Raw genomic sequence first — 20,033 nt, forward strand, 5'->3', positions numbered from 1 at the left:
AATCATGGTGCTATGATCATCTGGAAATCAAATACAGGTATTTTGGTGAGTATATGTATACATTTCTATTGGGTAGATACCAGAGGTTTGCTGATAAATGTTTAGCAACCAGCTCACTGGGAAGAAAAAGCCTTCATGCGTAGCACTAGTTGATTTCTATGGTGTAAATACTCCCACCATGACCTATTTCGAGCTCCCATCATGATGTCACTGAGTGTGGAATTGGAAAGAGAGACATAGGCTCAGCCCTCACAAGCCAATGGGAACCAGCTCCAGCACCATGTATGCCTGGGAGGTCTACTGAGAAGCAGATGCCAAGACCAAATTAGACATACAAGGGATTTATTGGGGGAAACGTCTGTGAAGGATAAAGGGGAAGGAAACAGGAAATGGCAAGAGAGGATTCAGACAGGAATAAAAATCTGACAGCTGTGAAGGAAAGTGGGAAGAAAAGATTGGTTAAGAAGGTCGTCAGATCTCAGTGCGGTTTCAGTGAAGGCTCTGCCAGGCCAGTGGGGAGTCCTGGAGCCAGAGTTGTCTGTCAGAGCAGCAGCATCTTGTAGGAATCAGCCTACATTAGCACAAATGCAGTGGGGGACCCGGAGGGGGAGCAGCTGGGGCTGCCAGTCAACTCTGCTCCCCACAGCAGGAGAGCTGAACAATGAATTTTCACGGTTGCCACAGCTGGCAACATTCCTTTGCGCCATCTCCATGTAGATGTGGGGTGGCTCTCAGACAGTGTCCGCTCCAGGTGACCTGTTTTTCACAAGTTAGATGCACAACCCTGGCTTGGCTGACTCGTTTGGAAGCTGGACTGGCCGTTTGAGACTAAATAAGCCCCAGATTTCTTGGGTTTATTCAGTGGAAAAGAGAAGGTCTCAAGAGGAAGACATTTGGTTTTTTCCTAATAAGAGCAGATAAGTATTCTAGTTGTTAACTAAAGAAATTGGCTGGGCGCAGTGGTTCACACCTGTAATCCCAGCACTTTGGGAGGCCAAGGCAGGCGGATCACCTGAGGTTAGGAGTTTGAGACCAGCCTGCCCAACATGGCAAAACCCTGACTATACTAAAGATACAAAAAATTAGCCAGGTGTGGCAGTGTGCGCCTATAAGCCCAGCTCCTAGGGAGGCTGAGGCACAAGAATTGCTTGAACCCAGGAGGTAGAGGTTGCAGTGAGCCAAGATCATGCCACTGCACTCCAGCCTGGACGACAAGAGTAAAACTCTGTCTCAAAAAAAGAAAGAATCAAGCACATTGTCCTGGCACCACCAGAAGCACCATCTCATGCTTACTCAAGGCCCTGATACAGACCACTGCCAAGATTATGATCAAGGCCTCTGATGCCTGTACAGAGGTCCCTATCTCATGTTGCTGCCAAAGCCACTGGCACCAACTCCCATTATCTGAGAAGCCACTGGCAGTGAGGCAGCCTTTTTTATGGTGAAGTGGTTCTTGCATTCACTTGCGCTGTGACTGTGGCAGGAACCCCAAAATGGGGGATAGGTGACACATAACCCTGTCTGCAGAATTAGCTGACCAAAAGCCTGTGACTAGAGATATGCCCCAGATTGCAGTGTTTACCAAGTTAAACAGATTGCAGTCAGATCCGCGTATCAAAAATGGCTCAAGGAACAGGGAGAGTTTAGCTATGAACCCAAGTAAGGCAGGGCCAAGGGCACTGATTGTGGACAAGGTTCAAAGAGGACAGAAAGAAAGCAGACCTGCAGAATGTCCACGAGCTGGAGTCCCAGGCTTGAGGCAGCTTTGAAGTCTGTGACTGTGGCCATAGTCTGGGCCCCCAGCCAACAGGCCCTGTCTCCCATATGCATTTTAAGGGAGGCTGTCATTTTTTGTTTTTTGGTGTTTTTTTAATGTGGAAAGTTCCCACAGTGCTGCTAGGGACTCAGAATCTGTTTGATTCAGGCAAGGAAGCTTAAACAATTTTATATTAGTTTAGGTTCCCCCAGAAGAAAGCCCTGAGGCAGGGATTCAAGGTTAATGTGGGACATCATATGAGGAAGCAGGTAGGGGTGGAAGAAAGTGAGGCAAGGAAGGAGGAAAGGCGGTCAGTACAGGGTGCAATATCAAGCCAGTTATTATCATGAGCAATTATAGCTCAATTTCAAGGAAAAACTCCAAAAATGAGAGAGGGAAGGTGGCTGGCATATTTGGGGTTTTTATACACCAATGCCAGTCAGCCATTGTTGAGGATCACTAGGGGAGAGGATGTTAATTATTCTGCCAACACAGAGATTCAGATCCTGGATGATCAATCTGTTATTTGTTTATTGGCCATTTGGGTCTCTCTTCTGTGAATTATGTATTCATAGTCTTTCCCCACATTTCTATTGGGTTGTTTATCTTTTTCATATTGATTCATAAATGTTACTTATATATCCAATATACAGTTACTAATCTTTTCTTCATTATATGTATGACTATTTTTCCAGGTTGTGAGTCACCTTTTAACTTTCTCTGTGGTATTGTTTAATAAATATTTGCTTTATTTTCTTCTTTTTTTTTTTTTTTTTTTGAGATCATCTCACTCTGTCGCCCAGGCTGAAGTGCAGAGTTGTCGGCTTACTGCAACCTTCACCTCCTGGGTTCAAGTGATTCTTCTGCCTCAGCCACCTAAGTAGCTGGGATTACAGGTACTCACTACCACGTCCAACTGATTTTTGTATTTTTAGTAGAAACAGCGTTTCACCATGTTGGCCAGGCAGGTTTCAAATTCCTGACCCCAAGTGATCTGCCCACCTCGGCCTCCCAAAGTGTTGGGATTACAGGCGTGAGCCACCACACCTGGCCAGTATTTCCATTTTTAATACAGACAAATTTATCAATCTATTCTTTATAGTCTCTGCTTTTTGTGTCTTATTTAAGAAATTCTTATCTTGGCCAGGCACAGTGGCTCACACCTATAATCCCAGCACTTTGGGAGGCAAAGGTGGGCAATTACAAGGTCAAGAGATGGAGACCATCCTGGCCAATATGGTGAAATCCCGTCTCTACTAAAAATACAAAAATTAACTGGGCATGGTGGAACGCACCTGTAGTCCCAGCTACTTGGGAGGGTGGCACAGGAGGATCGCTTGAACCCGGGAGGCTGAGGTTGCAGTGAGCCGAGATGGCGCCACTGCACTCCAGCCTGGCGGCCGAGTGAGACTCCTTCTCAAAAAAAAAAAAAAAAAAGAAAAGAAAGAAGAACTCTTTATCTTGTGCTAACAAAAATGATAGCTAGGCATCTTAAACTTTCACTTTTTAGAGATAGTCTTTAGTCCACCCGGACATTGTTATATAATGATGCGATATAGGAATCCAATATTTAAGTTTTAATCATAGAAAATGCCAAACATACACAAAAGTAGAGAGAATAGTACAATGAATGCAATACCTGGGTAACTTCAACAATTAATTTATTTTAGCAAATTAAAGCAGGAATAAACACTTATTATCTCACACAGTTTCTGTGAGTCAGAACCTCAGGAGTGGCTTATCTGGGTGTCCTGGTCTGAGGTCTTTCAGTCAAATTGTCAGCTTGGGCTACAGTCATCTGAAGCCTTAACAGAGGCTAAAGGATCTGTTCTAAGGTGGCTCAGACCTATGGCTCTTAAATTGTTGGCAGGAGGCACCAGTTTCTGGCTGTATGAATCTCTCCACAGAGCTGCTGGAGTGTCCTTCTCCCACTGCCAATGATCTGAAACAGAGCAAGGAGAAAGTTGCAAAGCCTCTTATGACCTAGTCTTGGGGGACATACTACTGTATTCATTAGGAGTGAGTCATTAAGTCCTACCACACTCAAGAGGAGGGAAATCAGGTTCCACCATTTTTTTCTTTTTTTTTTTTTTTTGAGACAGAATTTGCACTTGTTGCCCAGGCTGGCATGCAATGGCGCAATCTCGGCTCACTACAACCTTCACCTGCCAGGTTCAAGCCATCCTCCTGCCTCACCCTCCCGAGTAGCTGGGATTATAGGCATGCGCCACCACGCCTGGCTAATTTTGTGTTTTTAGTAGAGATGGGGTTTTACCATGTTGGCCAAGCTAGTCTCAAACTCCTGACCTCAGGTGATCTACCCACCTCGGGCTTCCAAAGTGCTGGGATTACAGGTGTGAGCCACTGCGCCTGGCAAGGCTCCACCTTTTAAAGAGAGAAATATCAAAGAGTTAGTGAACATTTTTAAACCGGCACATAACATGGCCAATCTTTTCTTATTTGAGCGCAGTTTGTATCAGTGCTTAACTTCTGCGCATTACTCCAGAACCTCTCGAGCTCACTTGTCTCTTAATCCTGCCATTGCTGCCTCAATTCTGTATAGACTCTCACCAGCTTCACATAGCTGTAGCCTGACACTTCCTCAGGACTTCTCTTTAATGCTGCAGAATGGGATACAGTGGAAATCAGCTCTGTACCCAGGCATGCCCACGGTCTTAGCACTCCTAGAGGCAAACTTTGACCAGTGGGAAATAAGAACCCTCCTTAACTGCTTCCCCCTTTCCTTCCTAGATCAACAGTCCTAAAACACGCCACATGCAGCTTGTCAGAGGTCCTTTGGGATTAAGGAATCACTCTTAGTGGTGGCCAATGTAATCATGCTTCCTTGCATTGGCTTTCCCAGCTTCCCTATTTAAATCACCACCCTACTCTCCTGTTCCCTGAGATCTCCTTCATAAAACCTTCCCACATAGCCTTTGTGTCAGATTATGCTTTCTGGGGAACCCAGGCTAAGATACAGTTGGTTACAAACAAGGTCCATACTTTGAATTTGATTTGGTCAGTGTTTTTATTATGTGTATTATGTGTGCATATATATATATATATATATTTTTTTTTTTTTTTTTTTTTTTTTTTTTTTTGAGACAGGGTCTTGCTCTGTCTCCCAGGCTGGAGGGCAGTGGTGCAATCTCGGCTCACTGCAACCTCTGCCTCCCAGGTTCAAGCGATTCTCCTGCCTCTGCTTCCTGAGTAGCTGAGATTACAGACCCCTGCCACCACGCCCCCAGCTAATCTTTTTTGTATTTTGTTTTGTTGTGTTTTTTTGTTTTTTTTGGTAAAGATGGGGTTACACCATGTTGACCAGGCTGGTCTTGAACTCCTGACCTCAAGTGATCTGCCCACCTCAGACTCCCAAAGTGTTGGGATTATAGGCCTGAGCCACCGTGCCTAGCCTGGCCTGTTAGATCTCCCTGATTTGTAGATTGTAAGGCAAAAGAAGGGAGAAGGCACTTCCTTTGCATCTGAGAATGCAAATACAGATCATTTCCATCACTGCAGACGGCTCTATTAGAGCTGGCCTAAAACTATCACTTCATTTCAGTTCTAGTATTTGTAATTTCTAGTATTTAATTCTTTTTGTTTTGGAGGCAGAGTCTTGCTCTGTCCCCCAGGTTGGAGTGCAGTGGTGCAGTCTCGGCTCACTTCGCCTCCCAGGTTCAAGCGATTCTCCTGCCTCAGTCTCCTGAGTAGCTGAGATTACAGGTGTGTGCCACCACGCCCGGCTAATTTTTGTATTTTTAGTAGAGACAGGGTTTTGCCATGTTGGCCAGGCTGGTTTCGAACTCCGACCTCAGGTGATCTGCCCGCCTCAACCTACCAAAGTGCTGGGATTACAGGCATGAGCCACTGCGCCCGGTTCTAGTATTTAATTGTAAATCTGTCATCCTCTATACATTTATTACCTGGAATTATTCTTAAAGAATAACATTCCCTCATCAACTGTTTAGTTACTTTGAGATATGGTTCATACAGGAAAAGCACGATAGGTGCTTATTGAGTAAATTCTTTGGTATCCTCCAAAGTTGTTGTTTTTGTTGTTTTGCACATCCTTGTGAACTCATGAACAACATATTTGATGTCTTTTGGTCAACTGCAATTACTATTTTTTTTTTTTTTTGAGACAGGGTCTCACTCTGTCACCCAGGCTGGAGTGCAGTGGCACAATCTTGGCTAACTACAGGCTCAAACTCCTGGGCTCAAGCAGTCTTCCCACCTCAGCCTTCCAAGTAGCTGGGATGACAGGCATGCACCACCAAGCCTGGCTAATTTTTTTATTTTTTGGATTTATGGTTTCATCATGTTGCCCAGGTTGGTCTCAAACTCCTGGGCTCACGTGATCCTCTCACCTCGGCCTCCCAAAGTGCTGGGATTGCAGACGTGAGTCACCATGCCCGGACTGCAGTTACTATTCTTTTTGATGCTCAAATTGTCCCATACTGTAGATCGGCTTCTACAGCCATATTGTATAGTTTTTTAAAAGTTCTAATACAACAGGGATGTTTCAGGTTCATCTTGTATAACTTCTGCTCCAGACATGGAATCTAACATCTCCTCAAGTAGCTATGGCTCCTTTTAGGGAAAAATGATATTTAAAGACTACATCTGGGTGCTAAGGGGTAATAATTTGTATTGTCTTGGCCATTGTTTTTGAGATTTGTTTTTGTTGTATTTTGTGTGTTAGCATGCAAAGCTAGAAAAAAATTTTTAAAGAAAAAAAATTTTTTAAATTAATTATTTATTTATTTTTTGAGACAGGTTCTCCCTCTGCTGCTCAGACTTGAATGGAGTGGTGCTATTATGCTCATTGCAGCCTTGAACTCATAGGCTCAAACTGAGCGACTTCCCCACCTCAGCCTCCTGAGTAGCTGGGACTACAGGCATGTGCCACCACACCCCACTAATTTTTTTTTCTAGAGATAGGGTCTTTGTATGTTGGCCAGGCAGGTCTCGATTCCCTGGCCTCAAGCAATCCTCCCACTTCAGTCTCCCAACGTTCTGGGATTATAGGCATGAGCCACCACACTCAGCCCTCCATACCCATAATAATTTTTTTTCTTTTTTTTTTTTTTGAGACAGAGTCTCACTTTGCAACCTCTGCTCACTGCAACCCCCGCCTCGCAGGTTCAAGTGATTCTCCTGCCTCAGCCTCCCGAGTAGCTGGGATTCCAGGGGCCCACTACCACGCCCAGCTAAGTTTTGTATTATTAGTAGAGACAGGCTTTCACCATGTTAGCCAGGCTGCTCTCTAACTCCTGATCTCAGGTGATCCGCCTGCCTCATCCTCCCAAAGTGCTGGGATTACAGGTGTGAGCCACCGCACCCGGCCAGTAATTTTTGACTGACTTGTGTCCATAATGTATTGATTGTTAAATATCTTGAATGTTACCCTATGACCTTCGATGTCTGTGAATTCATTGTTTTCTGCTTGCATTCCCTCATTTTGAGGAATTGCTATTCTCTTACCGCCCATGATTTTGTAACCTGTCAGTCAGGAACTTGGCATCCCTTTCTATAAGAGTGGAAAAGAATGCTAGGCCACAAGGGAGTTAACCTTGCGTGGGTGAACTTTGACTAGTGCAAGATAAGAAACAGGAGGAAACCAGCAAATAATCTCCTTTCTCTTTCACCCCTCAGTGGACCATTCCAAGACATAACTTTTTAAGAAGACGCCTCTGTAAGCAACAAGCTATGTTCTCTTTTTTTTTCTTTCTTTCTTTTTTTTTTTTTTTTTTTTTGAGATGGAGTCTCACTCTGTCACCCAGGCTGGAGTTCAGTGATGCGATCTCAGCTCACTGCAGCCTCCGCCTCCTAGGTTCAAGCAATTCTCCTACCTCAGCTTCCTGAGTAGCGGGGACTACAGGAGCGTGCCACCATGCCCAGCTAATTTTTATATTTTTAGTAGAGACAGGGTTTCACCGTGTTGGCCAGAATGGTCTCGATCTCCTGACCTTGTGATCCACCTACCTCAGCCTCCCGAAGTGCTGGGATTACAGGCATGAGCCACCGCGCCCGGCCACAACAAGCTATGTTTTCTTGTGCAGCTGTGGTCAGCTCAGTAATACACCATCTTGCATTTGTCTGCCTTCCTTCCCCTGGTCCCTAAGTTTTGTTACCCTAGGATTACGCCTCCCATTAAGGCTCTCCCATGAAACCTTTGCCTCTTGCTCTATTCTCTAGGGAATCCAGGCAAAGACAATTTCCCAGGATCTTCTCCTTCATTAGGGTAAAAAGCAGTGCTGGAAATTGAAGTATTAATAAGCACTCCAAATGAGTCTTATGACCAGCAAGTATGGCTGGCATAACCTTAAGGCATCCTCAGCTCTCAGATCTTGCATCAACAGGAAGTGAGCTGCTAAAGCTGTGCAGAATTCAGAAGGGGAATCCATCCCAGAAACACTTTAGATGTGATCGTGGAGGACAATGGACAAGGAGGATGGGCAAAGGGAGTAGCCCAGAGACAATGAAGTGGGCTAACTGAAGAACGGTGTCTGCTGCCCAAGCCAAGAGCACTTGTGCTTGCTGCTCCTGTGTTGCAGGGAGGTCATGTGTGCTGTGAACTGGTGACCACCTTTTGATGTTCTCCTTCTCTCCTGTTAGAGTGTTATTTTTTATTGAGGTTCTTCCATCCTTCTTTCAACAACTGGATTTTTTTCTTTTTTCGAGAGTGTTATTTATCTGTCGTACCATTGGTAGTCACATCTGGACCTAAATTAGAAGAATGCAGCTGGCTTCCTGCCCCTCCGCCTCGCTCTTCTTCCCCTCTTCCAGCCTCTCCTCCTTCCCCAGTCTTCTGGTCTCCTCCACCGTGCAGCCTCTGTCCCAGCTCTTCCCCAGCAGACCCCTTCTCTGGGATTCCCTTCTGGGGCTCCCAGCCCCCTGGTTCTTCTGCCCCTGCCAAACACATATTCCGCAGGCACCTGGGGAAAGGAAGTCCTGGGCAGGGCCTGCCAGGAGAAGACGTCAGGGCACTGCCCAGTGTTAACAGAGGGAGCTACCAAGAACCAAGTGGGGTGGAGCAACCACAGCCTCTGTAGCCCAGAGTGCAGGGAGAAAGGGCAGAGCTGGTTTTGCAGAGCCCTGCAGCCAGCAGTCCTGAGAAAAGCAGTGAATGTCATGGAGCCCAGCTGAAATGAACTGGTCCCCTTGAGCCTGACCCAAGCCCTGGTGCCAGAGTTCTATCCCAGAGCTGAGATGTTTTTGATCATCTTGAGAAAAATAAGCCTTGGCCTCCGGGCCAAATAAAGTGAACTTTTCTCCCATAGAGAATAGTGCTAGTTCCTAGCTGGGCATGGTGGCTCACACCTGTAATCCCAGCACTTTGGGAGGCCGAGGCGGGCGGATCACGAGGTCAGGAGCTCGAGACTATCCTGGCTAACACGGTGAAACCCCGTCTCTACTAAAAATACAAAAAAATTAGCCGGGCGCTGTGTCGGGGGCCTGTAGTCCCAGCTACTCGGGAGGCTGAGGCAGAAGAATGGCGTGAACCCAGGAGGCGGAGCTTGCAGTGAGCTGAGATCGCGCCACTGCACTCCATCCTCGCATCCATCCTGAGCGAGACTCCGTCTCAAGAAAAAAAAAAAAAGAGAGAATAGTGCTAGTTCCTGAGGACCTGGAGGGCCCACAGCCCTGGGGGACTAGCCAGAAGCTTCCCTGCTTTCTTTCTCAGAACGAAGTGGCTTACCTGAACACATCTTCCTCCTGGCTCACACCAACCTGCAGAAAAACTTCAGCTGCTGTGTCCTGGCCTTTCTCGTGTTTGCGGTCATCTGTGTGTGAAGGAAAAAGAAGAAAGGAAATTACTATGATTCCCTTAAATTTCAAACCAAGAAATTACAGATGTTGAAGAGTCTGGGGAAAGTGGCCATGAGGTCTTATTCCCAATCTGCATCCTCAAGCAGCACCCAAGACCCCACAGGGGCAGCGAGGCCCTCAGCAACCCAGAGGCCCAGCCAAGGCTATCCAGAGGCCTCCTTCCAGGTGTGGAACAATGACAGCTTTTCCAAAAACCTTATCCCCAGGCTGCAAACCACCTGGAAGAATTATTTAAGCATGAAAAAGTACAAAGTATCCTACAAGGGGTCAGGGCCCACCATTATGTTCAGTGCAGAGGCCCTGCGCTGCCACCTCCTGGACCATGTGAACATATCCACAGTAGAGACCACAGATTTTCTCTTCAGTACCTCTGCGTAGGAGGGTTACCTGCCCAAGGGCAGCATTAGGACCAAGGCCACGTCTTGGGGCAAGTGTGCTGTTTTCTCCTCAGCAGGATCTCTGAAGTCCTCGCAACTGGGCAGCAGAGATCTAGATGATCATGATGCAGTCTTGAGGTTTAATGAGGCACCCACAGCCAACTTCCGTGGAGATGTAGCCACAAAACTACCATTCGCCTGCTGAACTCTCAGTTGGTCACCACAAAAAGGCATTTCCTCAAAGACAGTCTGTACAATGAAGGAATCCTAATTGTATGGGACGCATCTATATATCATTCAGATATTTCAAAGTGGTACCAGAATCCAGACTATAATTTCTTTAATAACTACAAGAGCTATCGTAAGCTGCACCCCAATCTGCCCTTTTACATCCTCAAGCTCCAGGTGCCTTGGGAGTTGTGGGACATCCTGCAAGAAATCTCCCTAGAAGAGATTCAGTGACGCCTCCATCCTCTGGGATACTTGGTGTCATGATCATGATGACGCTGTGTGACCAGGTGGATATTTACGAGTTCCTCCCATCCAAGCACGAGACAGACTTGGGCTACTATCACCAGCAGTTCTTCAACAGCGCCTGCACGATGGGCGCCCACGACGCGCTGCTGTATTTGGTGAAGTGCCTCAATGAGGGCACAGGTGAGGACGTTTACCTGCTTAGAAAAGCTATACTGCCTGGATTCCGGGCCATTCACTGCTAAGCACGGGCTCCTGGTCTTTTATGAATGGTCTCTTGGCCACCCCAGCCTGGGAAGCCCATTTTCCTGAACAATCCCAGCTTGCTCTTGCACTCTGGGGACCTCTGTCAGTAAGATCTCTGGGAATTCAGGAGCCTGAGGGCAAGAAGTCAGGCCCAGCCTCCCCTATAGTCACAAAGAGTGTATGAGCCGAGAGCCTCCTGCCACACACACACACACACACACACACACACACACACACATGCACACATGCATACACCCACACCAGCATTCTTTCCAGACCCCATCCTCCCCACTTTCCACACAGGTAGATGCAAGATCTACCTTTCCCAATAGGGCTGCCAAAGCTGGACTTTGTTCCAACTGAATGATGTCATTCTCACAAACTGATTCTCTATATTGCTTGAAATCTGCACCTAGATATTGATTTCATGTTGTAGGCCAGGCACAGTGGCTCACACCTATAATCTCAGCACTTTGAGAGGCTGAGTCAGGCAGATCACTTGAGGCCAGGAGCTCAAGACCAGCCTGGCCAACATGATGAAACCCCATCTCTACTCAAAATACAAAAATTAGCTGGGTGTGGTGGTGATTAGTCCACCTTCTCTCTAGTTATTCACAGTTCAGTGTGAGAGATTGACATCTAAATAGGCAGTTAGGATTCAGAGTGCTCACTGCACTGTCAGTGCACCCAGGAAGGCCACATACTTACTGTGTCTGTGGGTCAGACAAGGCTTCATAGCACTGGGACATTTGAGTGTGTCTTAGAGGAAGAGGAGAAACATGGCAAGCAGATTATATCTGAGTAATGTGAGTTGTGTTTTTCTTTCTTCCCATATTTATTCTCTAAGACCTGCCTGAACTTAGAGGCTCAAGAGAGATATATATATGTATGGATGGATGGATATGGATATACCTATGTATCTATATATATAATTTTTTGAAACAGGGTCTCGCTGTGTCACCCAGGCTAGAGTGCAATCACAGCTTACTGCAGCCTCGACCTCCCGGACTCAACTGATCCTCCCACCTCCGCCCCCCAAGTAGCTGGAATGACAGGCATGCATCATGAAGTCTGGCTATTTTGTTGTTGTTGTTGCTGTTGTTATTTGTAGAGATGCAGTCTCCCTATATTGCCCAGGCTGCAGTGATCCTCCTACCTCAGCCTCCCAAAGTGCTGGGATTACAGGCATGAGCCACTGCACCCAGCCTCAAGACTTTTTTGACAAAGCCCCCTACCCATGCCTGAGATAGTGAGTGCAACCTCACAGCAGACAACAGAGAAACCAGGTCCCTAAAACCTGATTTCTCTAGGCTCGGCCTGGCCTGACCCTATCCTACCAGCTGGGTTTGCACACCATACGCCAACTCTTCCTTTTTTTTTTTTTTTTTTTTTGAGATGGAGTCTTACTGTGTCGCCCAGGCTGGAGTGCAGTGGCGCGATCTCCACTCGCTGCAAGCTCCGCCTCCTGGGTTCATGCCATTCTCCTGCCTCAGCCTCCCATGTAGCTGGGACTACAGGCGCCCGCCACCACGCCCGGCTAATTTTTGTATTTTTAGTAGAGACGGGGTTTCACCGTGTTAGCCAGGATAGTCTCGATCTCCTGACCTCGTGATCCACCCGTCTCGGCCTCCCAAAGTGCTGGGATTACAGGCGTGAGCCACCGCGCCCGGCCCAACTCTTCCTTTTTAATACCCATTCCCAAACCTCCTCCTAACTATCACCTTTCTTTTCCTTTTTAAACCCATCTTCCCCTCCCAAATTACTTTTAAGCATTTTTGGCTTTAAAGTATCCTGAACCCAATGTCTTTGACCTCATGGGCCTTCTGCAAAAGGTGTCTCAGGGAGTGGGGGTTGTGCTTCCCTAGAACTTATGTCACTCTCAGAGGTCAGAACCTTGGAGATCAAAACTGATTCTCACCAGGTGTGAGAGGTGTGATATCAGATTGCTATGCCAATCTGATAGTGGAGTATGGTTACCCCATTTCCTCCTTGCGAGGGAACAACATCAGAGTCTGTGGGCAGAGGCTGACTCCCTGTGGTTTGCAAACATACTCCCCTGATGGTTTTGCTGAATCCCCTCTCCCTGGTAGGGAACCCCACTGGATTAGTCTGGCCCTGGTGTAGAGAAGTTAAAGGACTCACTCAAGATCATGAAGTCATGCTGTAGAGCCAGGGTTCCTGGACCCAGGCCTCTGGACTCTCAGGGCTGGCCCCAAGCGCTAAAGGGAATCTAATGTTTGAGCTCCAAAGCAACCATCTTGGAGCTGGGATCCTCATTTCCTGCCAAACCCTCAGCTTATACAGGCAGGAGAAAGAGCCCTGGAGTGAGAAGACCTGGGTTTTCAAATTGATGCTCCCCTACTTACTAGTTGTGCCATTTTGGGCAAATTCCCTTCCCTGGCCTCTGTTTCCACATCTGTAAAGAAGGGATGATGATCCCACCCCTAGTGCTGTTGTGAGGATTACCTGAATGCACCTGTCCTATCCTCAGAGAGTTAACTTTCCTATTGAGAAACAACTACCCCACTTGGGACACTCAAGAAACCACCCAAGGCTATGGACAAAGAAGAACGTGCTCTCCTCCTCACTGCCTGCCACTCGGGTCTGATTCTGCTTGGGAATGGGCAGAGAACTTGGGCTGCTTACCTGCTGGATGGGACGAGTTCTTTACCCTTCTCTGGGCCCATGAATTCCTGGTTTGTTTTATATTCTGATTTGACACACTCATTGTAATCTTTGAATCATGATCATTGAGTGCAGAAGAAGGTGGCATTCTGTCAGTGGTAAATACATGTTGGTGTGGAGACTGAGACTACACTGAGTGGAATCTAGTTTTTAACTTTTATTATTAACATAAGAGATCAGATTAATTTAAATGTGATTCTGAAGTGTATAAAACTTTTAACTCGGCTGGGCGTGGTGGCTCAAGCCTGTAATCCCAGCACTTTGGGAGGCTGAGACAGGCGGATCACGAGGTCAGGAGATCGAGACCATCCTGGCTAACACGGTGAAACCCCATCTCTACTAAAAAATACAAAAATCTAGCCGGGCAAGGTGGTGGGCGCCTGTAGTCCCAGCTACGCAGTAGGCTGAGGCAGGAGAAGGACGTAAACCTGGGAGGCGGAGCTTGCAGTGAGCTGAGATCCGGCCACTGCACTCCAGCCTGGGCAACAGAGCAAGACTCCGTCTCAAAAAAAAAAAAACTTTTAACTCTGGAACTTCTGTGCTATCAGTATGTTTGAACTTTGGTAAAATACAAATAAGATATAGGTGTTATTGTTGGTCTGGTGAGCTGTTTAATATTTGTGGCAGATAATTTAAAATTAACATCTTTTATTTTTGAGACTCTCTCTGTCACCGAGAGTCTCTCTCTGTCACCCAGGCTGGGGTGCAGTAGCGCAATCTCAGCTCACTGCAACCTCCACCTCCTGGGCTCAGGGAATTCTACCTAGGCCTCCTGAGTAGCTGGGATTATAGGCATGCACCACCATGCCCGGCTAATTTTGTATTTTTAGTAGAGATAGGGTTTCACCCTGTTGGCCAGGCTGGTCTCAAACTCCTGACCTCAAGTGATCCACCCGCCTCAGCCTCCTGAAGTGCTGGGATTACAGGTGTGAGCCAATGCGCTCAGCCTAAAAATTACATCTTAATGTTTCCTTTGTCTATGGGGTTCTGTCTTCTTCAATAGCCATCCATGTGTACTAGATCATGGGGTCCTCTCTAATCCTTCCACAAATCAAATAAGCTATTTCTATTGGTGTCTTCCCTCTTCCTTCCTTCCTTCCTTTCTCCCCCTCTTCTTTCTTCCTTCCTTTCTTTCTCTCTCTTTCTTTCTTTCTCTCCTTCCTTTCTTTCTTTCCTTTCTCCCTCTCTTTCTCTCTCTTTCTTTCTCTCCCTTCCTTCTCTTTCTTTTTTTTTTTTTTTTTTTTGAGAAGGAGTCTCACTCTGTCACCCAGGCTGGAGTGCAGTGGCCAGATCTCAGCTCACTGCAAACTCCGCCTCCCGGGTTTACGCCATTCTCCTGCCTCAGCCTCCTGAGTAGCTGGGACTACAGGCACCCGCCACCTCGCCCGGCTAGTTTTTTGTATTTTTTTAGTAGAGACGGGGTTTCACCGTGTTAGCCAGGATGGTCTCGATCTCCTGACCTCGTGATCCGCCCGCCTCGGCCTCCCAAAGTGCTGGGATTACAGGCTTGAGCCACCGCGCCCGGCCCCTTCCTTCTCTTTCTTTCCCTCCCTCCCTCTCTTTTTCTTTCTTTCTTTCTTTCTTTCTTTCTTTCTTTCTTTCTTTCTTTCTTTCTTTCTCTCTCTCTCTCCCTCCCTTTCTTTTTCTCCTTCCCTTTCTCTCTCTTTCTCTCCTTCCTTTCTTTCCTTTCTCCCTCTCTCTCTCTCTTTCTTTCTTTCTCTCCCTTCCTTCTCTCCTTCCTTCCTTCCTTCCTTCCTTCTTTCCTTCTTTCCTTCTTTCCTTCCTTCTTTCTTTCTTCTTTCTTTCTTTCTTTTCTTTCTTTCCTCACTCTGTCACCCAGGGTGGAGTACAGAGCTCTGATCTCCGCTCACTGCAACCTCCGCCTCCCAGGTTCAAGTGATTCTCCTCCGTTAGCCTCCTGAGTAGCTGGGATTACAGGTGCCTGCCACCACCTCGACTAACTTTTGCATTTTTAGTAGAGACAGGGTTTCGCCATGTCGGCCAGGGTTGTCTTGAATTCCTGACCTCAGGTGATCCACCTGCCTCGGCCACCCAAAGTGTTGAGATTACAGGCATGAGCCACGGCGCCCAGCCTATTGGTGTATTTCAGTCTTTATTTTTAGTAAAAAATGAAAGATTAATATGATCTGAAGAGAAACTAGAGTATGCTATTGCTTTAAAGTAGAGACACCAGTCTCAGAAACTTCTGAAACCTGCCTAAGCTAATTCTGAATTACCCAAAGATTATGTAAAATTTTAAAATAAATGTGTTTTAAAAAAATAAAAAGAATGCAGCTAACACCCAAGTGATGGAAGCCACCCCCTCACACATACGCTTTCCCTCCCACAGCAGACATGGCCTGACTTGAGCTATTTCAGTTTGGGGAGGGGATGTTTTTGTTTGTGTGTCCCCAGAAGCATATTCTGAGACGAGGAATCCATTGCAAGGAGTTTATCTGGAAGGTAAAGGAAAACACTGGTGGGAGAGGGGGAAAGTAAGACAACTAATGTAGGGTGCATTATCAAGCCAGATACCACTGTGTGCAATTAGAGCACAATCTCATGGGGAGCTCTGGGAGCCTGCATAGAACACGCGCCACAGTGTTATCCCACTACAAGGAGTGAGGGGGCTGCGGTATTTATACATCAACTCCCATCGGTCATTGGTTAAGAGTAGCGCCCAAAGAGGGAGAAACATTCATTCTTCGTACTTCTGGCCTTCTGTGCTGGTGGCAAAGTAGGGAACAGTCAGAGAAAGCCTTCAGGCAAAGAAATGCACATCCTGGCAGCTGGAAATCAGCCCAGAGTGCACTAAAGTGTCAAGAACAAGGGTATGGGCAGGGCAATGACAGTGTTTATTGCAAGAAGTGGGAGAGCTTTTCTTCAATTGTGAACTAGCTATATTATCTTAAATAGGGACTTTCTAACATTTTTGAAATTGGTAGGCACACGCGTGAATACCAGGCAGTTAAAGAAGTGAAATGCAGCAGAGTGCAGTGTGATCCCAACACTTTGGGAGGCCAAGGCGGGAGGAATGCTTAAGCCCAGGAGTTCGAGATTAGCTTGGGCAGCATAGCGAACCCCAGCTTCACAAAAAAATTAAAAAGAAGATCCTGCCATTTGCTATAGCATGGTTGAATCTGGAAGACATTATGCTAAGTAAAATAAACCAGATACAGAAAGAAAAATACTGCATGATCTCACTTATGTGTAGGATCTTAAAAAAAAAACAAAAAAAAAGGCAAGGCCGGGATGGTGGCTCACAACTGTAATCCCAGCACTTTGGGAGGCTGCAGCAGGAGGCTCGCTTGAGTCTAGGAGCTCGAGACCAGCCCAGGCAACATGGAGAAACTTGGTCTCTACAAAAAAATTAAAAAATTAACTGGATGTGACAGCACAGGCCTATAGTCCCAGCTACTCAGGAGGCTGGGGTGGGAGGACCACTTGAGCCCAGGAGGTCGAGGCTGCAGTTAGCCTTGATTGCATCACTGTACTCCAGCCTGGGCAACAGAGAGAGACCCTGTCTGGGGGAAAAAAAGTTGAATATATAGAGAATAAAACAGTAAAACCGTGGTTATGGGGGTGAGGAGGAGGAAATAGGGAGATATAGGTCAAAGAATACAAAGAGTAGGTGTGTAGGACTAAGTAGTCCAGAGACCTGACAAACAACATGAGGTTTACAGTTAGTCATAGTGTATTGTAGTTGAGATTTTTGCTAAAAGATTAGATTTTAGTTGCTTTTGCCACACACACACACACGATGAGCAATTATGTGAGGTGATAAATATATGAATTTGCTTGACTATAGTAACCATTTCACAGTCTACAGCAAGCTTATACAACCCGCGGCCCGCAGGCTGCATGTGACCCAGAACAGTTTTGAATGCAGCCCAACACAAATTCATAAACTTTCTTAAAACATCATCTATCATTAGTGTTAGTGTATTTGATGTGTGGCCCAAGACAATTCTTCCACTCTTCCAATGTGGCCCAGGAAAGCCAAAAGATCAGACACCCCTGACCTACATGTATGTCAAAATATCATGTTGTACATCTTAAATATATACAATAAAACAAAAAGAACCACATCACTGTCACAAAACTGACAAATGTCCCCAGCAGATCAATATCGCTAGTTCAGTGTCGTAGGCACCATTGGAGGCCCAGTCAGATCCTTTTTACTCACCCTAGCACTCAGCCCCTAGTTCCCCTAAGTGCTGCTTGCTGCCGCCAGAGGCTCACAGCTGCACCTTTCATCAGAAAATTGCCCTCGGCAGGAGAGGGTCACTCTGCTTGAAAGATTATCCCTCAAGGGGACATTCCACATCCAAAGATAAGGGGTACAAAAGGCAGCCCCTTTTGCCTCACTGGGGGACAAAGATAAGGGCAATTGATATTTCAGAGCTCTTCTAGGGTTCAGGCTGAAGCTAGACTTCAGCTGGACTCATCTTCTCCTAACTCCTTTCCCTGCCCTATCCTGTGTCTCTCACTCCATCGCAGGTCTTTCCTGAGAGCGCGCCCTCCATTAATCAAGGGCAGTGAATTTGCTGTCTCAGGCTCTGCTTTTAAGATGCCCAACCAAAGACACCCCTTCAGTAGGACACAATGATGGCTTGACCCAGAGGAAGACACATGACCCCAAAATAGCTACAGCCTTCTGGGGCGTTGATATGGACTCTGGGAAGAAGCAGGTATGTCTCTTTCTAAGGTTATGAGCTACATGTAAGAAAATTGTGGTAGGTGTATGTTAATTTTACTCCCTAACATATATTTCACCCCTGATAACACTACACCCATTGTGCAGGAAAGGGGAGGGAGCTACCTTCCTCTCATTCTCAGTTCCTCTACTTTGGGTGGAGGTGAATTATCTTTGAGCCCATAGTTGGGCATGTAACCCATATCTGATTAATCATGTTCCCGTGACTGCAGAGATTGTTTGGCATAGCCCTGCGTCCCAGTGAGAGCCATTGAAATATGGGATTGTTAAGAGAGAGAAAAACTCTTTTTCCCTGGACTAAGAGCATCAAGGATGAGAAGAACCTAGGGCTGCTGGAAGGTAACATGAGGGACTGTTCTGAGAATGAAGCCAACAAACACAGCAGCAGGCAGGCTCCTAATGGAGGGTGTGAAACAAGCCCAAATGGTTGGCATTGTTGAAGCTTTTGGCTTAAGCTCCCCTACAAGCCAACCCTATCCTAGATTACACATCTTTGATTATACAGGCTAGTAAGTTCTCTTATTTTGTTTGTTTAGACTAATTTAGAATGAATTTTATAACACTCACAACCCAAACAGTTCTGATAGACGGCAATGATGGCAAGCCTGAAGCTGCTGGAAAATACATTACTGCCATGTGGAGAGACTCTGAGTGACAATAAAACCTACTCATGAAAAGGAAAGAATTAGAACCAAGAGAGGAAGAGAGAGCAAGCAATTGCTGTGAGCAGTGTCTAAGAACCAGGATCCTGCTGTTTCTGAAGCATACTGCTCCCCTGGGTTCTCATTCAATTATTGAACCAACAAATGCACTCCCCACCACCTTTTTTGTGTTTGTTTGTTTTTCAACTTTACTTAAGCTTTATCATTTCTAAAGGAAAGAGCTTTGACAGCCACAATACCCTTTTTGTTTTCTCGGCTTTCCTTTGAGTCATCTTATTTTTTCCCTATTGAGTTGGAGGTACTCATATATTCTGGACACTGATTTTTTTTTTTTTTTTTCCTTTTCTTTTTTTGACACAGAGTCTTGCTCTGTTGCTCAGGCTGGAGTGAAGTGACATGAACATGGCTTACTGCAGCCTCCATCTCCCAGGCTCAAGCAATCCTCCTGCCTCAGCCTCTTGAGTAGTGGAAATTACAGCACACGCCACCATGCCTGGCTAATTTTAAATTTTTTGTAAATGTGGGGTCTCCCTATGTTGCCCAGGCTGGTCTCAAACTCCTGAGTTCAAGCAATCTTCCCACCTTGGCCTCCCAAAGTGCTGACATTATAGGTGTGAGCCACTATGCCTAGTCCAGACATTGATCTTTTGTCCATTGTTTGCTGTAAGTAATTTCTTCCACTCCATCTCATACCTTTGACTTTGTTTATTGCTACTTTTCACTGTTGAAAAGGGTGTAATTTTATGTGGTCTAAACTGACAAGCTAACCAACATCATTTTTGGATTATCAGATGTGGTTCTTTGGGCTGAAGGTGATGGAAACCCAACTCAATCTGATTTGAATAAAAAGATAATTTTTGGTAACAAGATTGAGAATTCTGGAGTTATTTAGTATTAAGCCACAACCAGAATCATAATTCCAACCATATCATTAGATCTATTTCTCACTGGGCGTGATGGCTCACACCTGTAATCACAGCAGTTTGGGAGGCTGAGGCAGGAGGATTATTTGAGGCCAGGAGTTTGAGACCAGCCTGAGCAACAGAACCAGACCCTGTCTCTAAAAAAAAAAATAATTATCTGTGCTTGGTGGGTCTTGTCTATAGTCCCAGCAACTTGAGAGGAAGATCGCTTGAGCCCAGGAGTTTGAGGCTACAGTGAACTATGATCGGCTACTGCACTGCAGCCTGGGCAACACAGCAAGACTCTGTCTCTAAAAAATAAATAAATAAATAAATAAATAAATAAATATGAAAAACAGGGCCGGGCGCAGTGGCTCACGC

At 46.1% G+C, this 20,033-nt stretch overlaps 1 pseudogene; it reads left to right on the forward strand.

The window, feature by feature from the left end:
• The first annotated feature begins 1,559 nt into the window (after positions 1-1,559).
• On the forward strand, positions 1,560-10,685 carry LOC104674651 (annotated as a pseudogene).
• Positions 10,686-20,033: the final 9,348 nt, after the last annotated feature.

The sequence above is a fragment of the Rhinopithecus roxellana genome, chromosome 13, assembly GCF_007565055.1.
Source record: "Rhinopithecus roxellana isolate Shanxi Qingling chromosome 13, ASM756505v1, whole genome shotgun sequence".
In the NCBI taxonomy this organism is placed as follows: Eukaryota; Metazoa; Chordata; class Mammalia; order Primates; family Cercopithecidae; genus Rhinopithecus; species Rhinopithecus roxellana.